Below are 7,542 nucleotides of genomic sequence, written 5' to 3'. Positions count from 1 at the left end.
TTTAATTAACACCATCTTGGAAATGGATTAGAGTTCTCCTGTGATCACTTCAGGGCGACACACATGGCTTCTAAGCTGTTGAAGTAGTAATATAAGAAATATTTATTGTGTGTACTAATAACACTTCTTTTATATTCTTCTGGTATTTCGGGTACTGGATAACATAGCTTTAAGAAATTGAAGAAAKAATCTCCAGTTGATAATTTTTCTCTATATAGGTCAATGTAGTATAGTAAGATATTAAAATTTTTCTGGTTAAGCACTTAACTATCAGATTTTGAGAATTTTGGGTTTGTGTCCGAGCTAAAAATTATTGGGAATAATTTTTCTATAAGTAACCGCAGATCAGACAAGCACAACACCTTCAAGCGACTTCTTCAGTTCTTAGAAAATGTTCTTAAAATCTTATGTCTTAGTTTCACTACCCCAACCAACCTTACAAAGACAATGCTAGGCGCTCTACCCACAAAGAAGATTTACCTTTACGTTCATCGCATTGAATTTGTTTACACTAAACTTAACTGCCTACAGTTGTTTATTTGAAGATTGACTTAACTTCAGTGACTTCATATGCACAATGACAAATATTTGTTTATTGTTGGTAGCCATAGTGCCTCAAATTAAAGCTCTTACGCTTTTGTGGTCATCATAAATTCACTTTTTGGTTGGTGAAATTAGTAATTGGGTCAGTTAGATTGGTCGCAGTAGAATTAGGGCTGCCCGAATGCAGGCATTAAATTATCAAACTCTAAGCTTATAAAGCGCGAACACACGCCCACACATCTACACATGTTGGTATATATAATGTAATCTATTGTTTTAGTTTAGTTGCTGAGTGAATATGACATTAAAGGYTTAATGCTTCTCTTGATTAAGTTAAATGGCTTGTGATATTTGACATATTTGGTGTTTCTTGCTCGGTTTTCTGCATCGCTTTTGCTTTTATTTTATGTGAGTTTATTGTTTAAAGCATACACTGTTAGAATTATATATATGATGCCTATCATGAAGCAGATGTCCACACATGGCGCTGATCTATTTTCGCAAACTATTAGATTTTATTGTAGAAAGGTGTTAACGGGATTTTGCAAATTTGCTKTTCGCAAATTTTATTAAGATAGCTTGTGCCATTTATATATTCACTGTGGGTGTTCATTTCATTTTTTTTTTTTTTCAGTTGCATGAAACATATAGCGTCACACAAGGGTTAACAAACAGGTGGTGTTCAACTAATTACGCAGTTGGAATCCGAAGAACCATCACAAGTCATGCTACCTTAGTAACCTTATGACGCGAACATTTTGCCTCGCGATTTTTGCAAAGAAAAATAAGATTGAAAAAGGATTTTGCTTGAAATTGTTTGTTTCCAATTAAATCACGACTACGAAATCGGTGAAAAGTTGCAGATTTGTTTTGTTTAATCTACTTTTTGATGAACACAACTATTCGAGTGGCACAAAGCCATCAGTAAAGGTCGAGAAACCTTGCCACAGGCGATTTGTCAATTCACCGCTATTTATGACGATACATATAAAAAGTTAAAGAAATAATAAATGGAAAATCGTCATATTAGCCTTAAAAACAAAGCAGAAGATCTCAGTAGCTCTTATGGATCGGCTCAACATATTTTGGTTAATATTTTGGGTATGAAGSTAGTCAATGCTAGACTCGTACGAACAGACTTGAATGGGTCATCACATTCTATTATGATTGTGACTGACTTGTTGGCCAAATATGAAACAATAGTCAGCGTATGCGTCTATTTGGGACCAGTTTGATTCGAAAATTATTTTGGTTCGTATTGACGCTCTTGTTTCTTGCCTTTCCAGTAAATTTTAAAAGTTTGAAAAGTCGAGTAAAAAGCGTTTTCCTTAATGTTAATGTACTTTATTAGATCAACTGTCATTAATATTAGAGAAATTATCGATTTTTTGAACATCAAAATGGAAAAGGTGAAAATTTTTTTCTAGTTAATATGGAATATATGCAGWAATGCTATGATTACTGATAAAAATAATAGTTCGAATTTTGAAACCAGTTCTTTCTGCGAATGTGATAACGTCTTTTCACCAGAAAGGTATTCTTTGATGACTAATATTATTGATGTTAAAAGAGATGATGTCTTGCAAAAATTTTAAAGTTCACAAGAATCACAAAAATAATAATATATATAATTTTACAGGGTGTAAATTATTTTTAGATCATATACGGGTCCATTGATATATTGATCTTRATAAATGTTCCAATTTACAAGGAGCGTTGCCAAAATTAAGTCAAAGGCCCTGAATTTATTGCAGTATAAATGTTAAGTAGATTGAAATTTAAGTTTGACTATTCTTGTAGAATCCCCAGCGGTGATCTAGTGACTGATGCGCGAAATACTAATACTGAATTTATGGAGGGAACACCACTGCAAGCTTGCTGAATGGCMGTGAAAGCATAACACCAGAGGAAGCCGAACCCGATTCCCCAATCGATGACGATGGAGCAGACGCTCTACTGCACGACCATGAAGAAGTTCGAATACAATTACCCGTATGGAGACAAAARCGGTGGGGGCCGATCGATTACCGGCCGAGCTGTTCAAATATGGCGGCAAAGAACTGATAAGGAGCATGCATCAGCTTCTTTGTAGAATATGGTTGGAAAAAGCATGTCCAATGATTGGAATTAAGGTGAGCTCTTACCAATCTGAAGAAAAGGAGATCCCACAATCCGCGAAAATTACCGTGGCTTAAGCCTCTTCGACACCAAACGAGCTTTCAGCTGGAGAAAGTAGTTAGATTAAATAGAGAATGTTTCATATTCTATGAGAGTGTACAGCTGCTGGCGTGTGCCGATGATATTTGATATTATTTTCGTTATTTCTGCTGTCTCCCGACTGGACAAGGAAGTGAAGCAAAKGGGTCTGGTAGTGAACGCGGGCAAGACCAAATATCTCCTGTTATCAAACAAACAGKCGTCGCACACGTCATAACTTTGAAGATGTAGATAATTTCGTCTATCTTGGAACCAGTATTAACAGCAGCAACATTGTCAGCCTCGGCATGGACGTTGACAACATCTGATGAGCCGACGTTACGAGTTTTCGAAAGAAAGGTTCTGGGGAAGATTTATGGTCCTTTGCGAATTGGCAGCGGTGCCCTGCTGGTAATGGAAAATTTTAAAAACATTGCCATTTTGAGCGCATGTTGAACAACCAAACAGGAGACATAAAATTGTATGATGCATAGGTTTTCCTACAGAAAGCTACTCGCCAGAGATCTAAAAATTTAAAGATCCAAAAAGTTTTCAACCGCGTAATAATAGCTGAAAAGAATCTTTTCATAACTTTATCATAAGAGCAATGGACCAGTAAGATTTAAAATGGCAACCGAGGTGTAACTTAATGTGAAAAAAAAATATTTTATTTTATTTTTTATTGAGCACAAAGCATAGCTCTATRGTTGGGCTAGCAGACACATTTATAGCGTTGAAACTGTCACTTTATACTACAATTGATAGAATCTCTAAAGTGAACATAATATTTTGTATAATTYTCCCGTTTAATAACTGTATGCGACAACTGACAGCTGACGACTGCAATAGCAACCGTGTGTAACGGTAGATGTCAGAAGCCGAGAAATTCTATTTGAAGCTCTTTGGAACGACCGAAAGTCTATAAAATTTGACAGATCAGCAATAATATTAAMATTTCAAATGCACGTGAGTGAGAGTGTATGTGTGTCTACAGTCAAGTGACATTAAGGTATGTCAACACATATATATATGTCGACTAAATAAACATTTGGACACATTAATATACATAACAACAATAAGAAATTATAGCAAAGAATGCCTAAAGTACGCGCAGCGCAACAGAGGGTCAATAGCAGCAGCAGCAATAAATCGGTTAAAATGAGTGTAAACAAATGCGCGTCTTAACATATGTGTGAGTGTGTGTGTTTGTTTTTCTACACTTCTTATGTTCATAAACTTTTTATGAGAAGTGAAAACGGCGAAGCTGTGCAAGTGAAGTGCACAAAGCGCATTCAAGTGCCGTCTTAAGCGTTTAATCTGGACATCGCTCCCCCTCAAGAGACAAAGTCAACAAAAACAAGTGAATGAGATTAGTCGGCGCATAGGAAGTGCAGCAACACTTTAACCGGAAAGCGAAGAACAAAAACAATAAAAAAAATATGTAATGAAAATAAATAAGTTTTTGAGCAAACAAAAAAAAAAAAAAAAATTGTTTTCCAATTTAGTTCGACAACTTGATTTTTTACTTTCATTGTTTCACCTGCTCTGCAGTTTGACTTTGTCTCTGCAGTTTGCTTTCAAGTGCTGCTGTATTTTTTTTTCACCGATGGTTGCTCTGACCCACTGCCCAAGTAAATATCGTTTTTTTTAGACTTTATTTCGACTTGGGCTGTTAAACAATATGCATGCTGTAGTAGCATGCTTAAGCGCTGGTTAAGTCTGATTTTATTGACACCAAGCAGGAAGTGTTAACTTGTGCGCCAGAGAATGATTTCTTTGTGATAAGCATCTTTTTTCGGAAGCTTTCGTTGTAAAAAAAAGGTAATTGGTCTATATCTGCGCATGTGCAGCACTTTTATTTTCAAACTCCGCAATTCAGTTGCGTCTGCGCTTGAAAATGAAAATTATTATTTTTTTTTAAGTTTTAATTTTGTGGTAAATAAAATAAAAAATTTAATTTAGAAAACATCGATCGGAAAATCAACGATACTTATCGCTGCGTTGTGCCAATTTCAATTCATAATTGGTATTTTTTGCCTATGTGATATTCTATATCTAACGCATTCACTCAGCGTGATTCGTCAAAAGGAATCGATCGATCTGCCAGAAGCATCAAATATGATTGATTCGCTGCTTGCAACGTTTCAAAAAAAAAAAAAAAAAAAAAAAAAAAAAAAAAAAAAAAAAAAAAAAAAAAAAAAAAAAAAAAAAAAAAAAAAAAAAAAAAAAAAAAAATGTGGTCCGAACTGAAAGTTGACGAAGAAAACCCAACAATCTGCGGCCGATGAACAAAACGCAAAAATTTCTGCGTGAGCACTTACGTAGAATACTACAGGGTCTCAGTATACATTCCTCTGTTGGCTACAAGCAGCGAATATTTGGTGATGTGCTGTTCTAGAGAAGTATTAGGTGGATTTCAACTGAGCTTGCTGCTTCCAGAAAAAATATGTACTGTGAACACCAAAAATATGGAAAATCTTACTGACTGCTACAAATATAGATTCAAAGGCCTTTTGAATAAACAAACGGTGAACTTATACACTGGCAATGTCATTGGGACTGAAGCAAAAGGTAACAAGTTACCGATTAYTGTACTGAAAACGTTGAAGTATTGTCATGTAGACCGATAACTCATAATTCATAGTTTTCTTATTTGAAAATTATCACGAATAAGTCAGTTAAAAAGTCTTCAAAGTATGAGAAAAATAGTTTTCAATAATACACGTAGTCAAGAAATAGCCACATATGAACCAAACATTGGCTTAAATGACTCAAGTGATCAATAAAATTKTATTTYATAAACCAATTTAAGCTCGTATTTGTATCAGTTCCATTAAGGTTAAAATTCAACTAAGGTTAAAGGTTCAATAGGGTTAAAATTCATCTACATTTCGTTTTTCAATTTCACTATCATTTAAAAAGTATTTTCCTGCCCTTTGAAAGTACTCACTAGCAAAATTAAGCAGAAAATAAGAGTTTAGTTTGAGTCTTTAAAGTAACGTAAATGGTTTTAAAGACTCAATACACCGAAAATTAGTTACCAAATCACTTAAGCATGAGCTATGCTAATTGCAATATATGCATGAAATTGGCGTGAAATGTGCTTGAATTATGAAAATCGGCTAAGTTCATATATGTATGTATTARTGTATAAATAAATAAGTAAGTAAGTAAATACAAGAATTAGCAGCGAGTGAATTTCGCTTTTCATAGATCAARCGCCATGAAATTGCCTTGAAAGTAAGCGTTTGGCCCAACACTCTGCCACAATAACAAATAAATAAATTTTCCATTTCCTTTAACAAATACATATATATTACGTTTATTTATATRTGTATATATACATTTATGTGTATGAAAATTTTTCCCACATTAATTGTTTGAATAAAGTGTTTCCACCGTTTACTATATTTGAATAATTCCTGCTAATTATTTTTTTCCAATTATAAATTTTTTATACACAAGTCGCTAATTGCAGGCCAGAGAGTTTGCCCGGGAGGCCGCATGTTAAATAAATAATTAGAAATACATTTGAAGTGCACAAATCGAAGCGTTTAGCAGAAATGAGGCGCTTAAGTGAAACGTTCCAAGAGTGAGCTGACAGACGCCGCTGCAGATGAGCTCCAAGGAAAATTGAAAGTTGGAAAACGAAGCTGCTTAGTGTAGGAAATATTTTTGTTTATAAAATTAGCTGGGTACAWGTGTGTGGTGCAGCACAATTAAGAAACCTCCTCAAGCGAATGTTGGTCCGYTGAGAAAGTATGAAAAATAATTTKAAGAAAAGAAAAAGTCAAAGTAAAATGTGGTAATCAGGAGAAGACTTAATATACGTATGCAATARTGCTTGTATGTCTCCACTTTTCGTATGCAAATAGAACATGTGAATACTGGGAAGTAAGCTGTTATTCTTTAGTCGATAACAGATATTAATTACACAATAAATACTTTMAGCTTATTTTCAATTATATTAAAGCCTCAGCAGAGCTGACCAACTAAGTAACAAATCAAATTTGGCACTTTTCATACCCTAAAAATTAACCAAAATGTGTGGAGTATATCTCTCTTATATCAATGGGACTATGTTCAAGCAATTTTTGTTGTATCTATAACTCCTTGAGCCATTTTATTGGTTTTTGTAGAATACCATATTCATTAACGAATTTATATGGAGGACTGGTTTAGGGTATGTTTTTAATGACTTCACGACCTCCACTGAATGCTTTGCATCACTCATATACTTGCATTCGTGATAGAATAGACTAGCTTAAACACTTTCGCAACATTTTCAAGGATTTCGTTGAAAAGACAAAGACAATACGATTTTGTAATAAACAGCTCAATCACTGACGCACTAAACAGTGTCGTTGACAGTACGAAATGCACAATAAGTGGCAAACGATGGAAAGGTGGAACAATAAAATATAGCATGCTGATCATAATGTATGTAAAGAATGCCTTCAACTTAGCAAAGTGGGCAAACATAATCAAGGCTTTGTATGACATACGCGCTTCTCAMAATCTTTTTAAAATCACTATTAGTTATCTTAGTGAGGGCCGCAATTCTTTCCCCTATTTCAAATAGAGTACCGCAAAGCAGGGTTTTAGGCAACTTCTATATAGCGTATTGTATAAACCAATCGAAATCAAAATAGCTGTGGTTAACCACTTCAATGACCAAGAGGTTCTCCTCAATAAGTTCCGAATAGGCTGAGCAAAAGACATACTATAAGTCTTGCTCCTAGAACTAGAAAAGTGGAGGAAAGTATATCTCTCACCATAAGGGAGCGTGAGACACATTCACAG

The sequence above is a fragment of the Bactrocera latifrons genome, unplaced genomic scaffold (assembly GCF_001853355.1).
Source record: "Bactrocera latifrons isolate USDA-ARS-PBARC rearing strain unplaced genomic scaffold, ASM185335v1 scaffold_10, whole genome shotgun sequence".
NCBI classification, from domain to species: domain Eukaryota; kingdom Metazoa; phylum Arthropoda; class Insecta; order Diptera; family Tephritidae; genus Bactrocera; species Bactrocera latifrons.
This window is presented reverse-complemented; position numbering follows the sequence as displayed.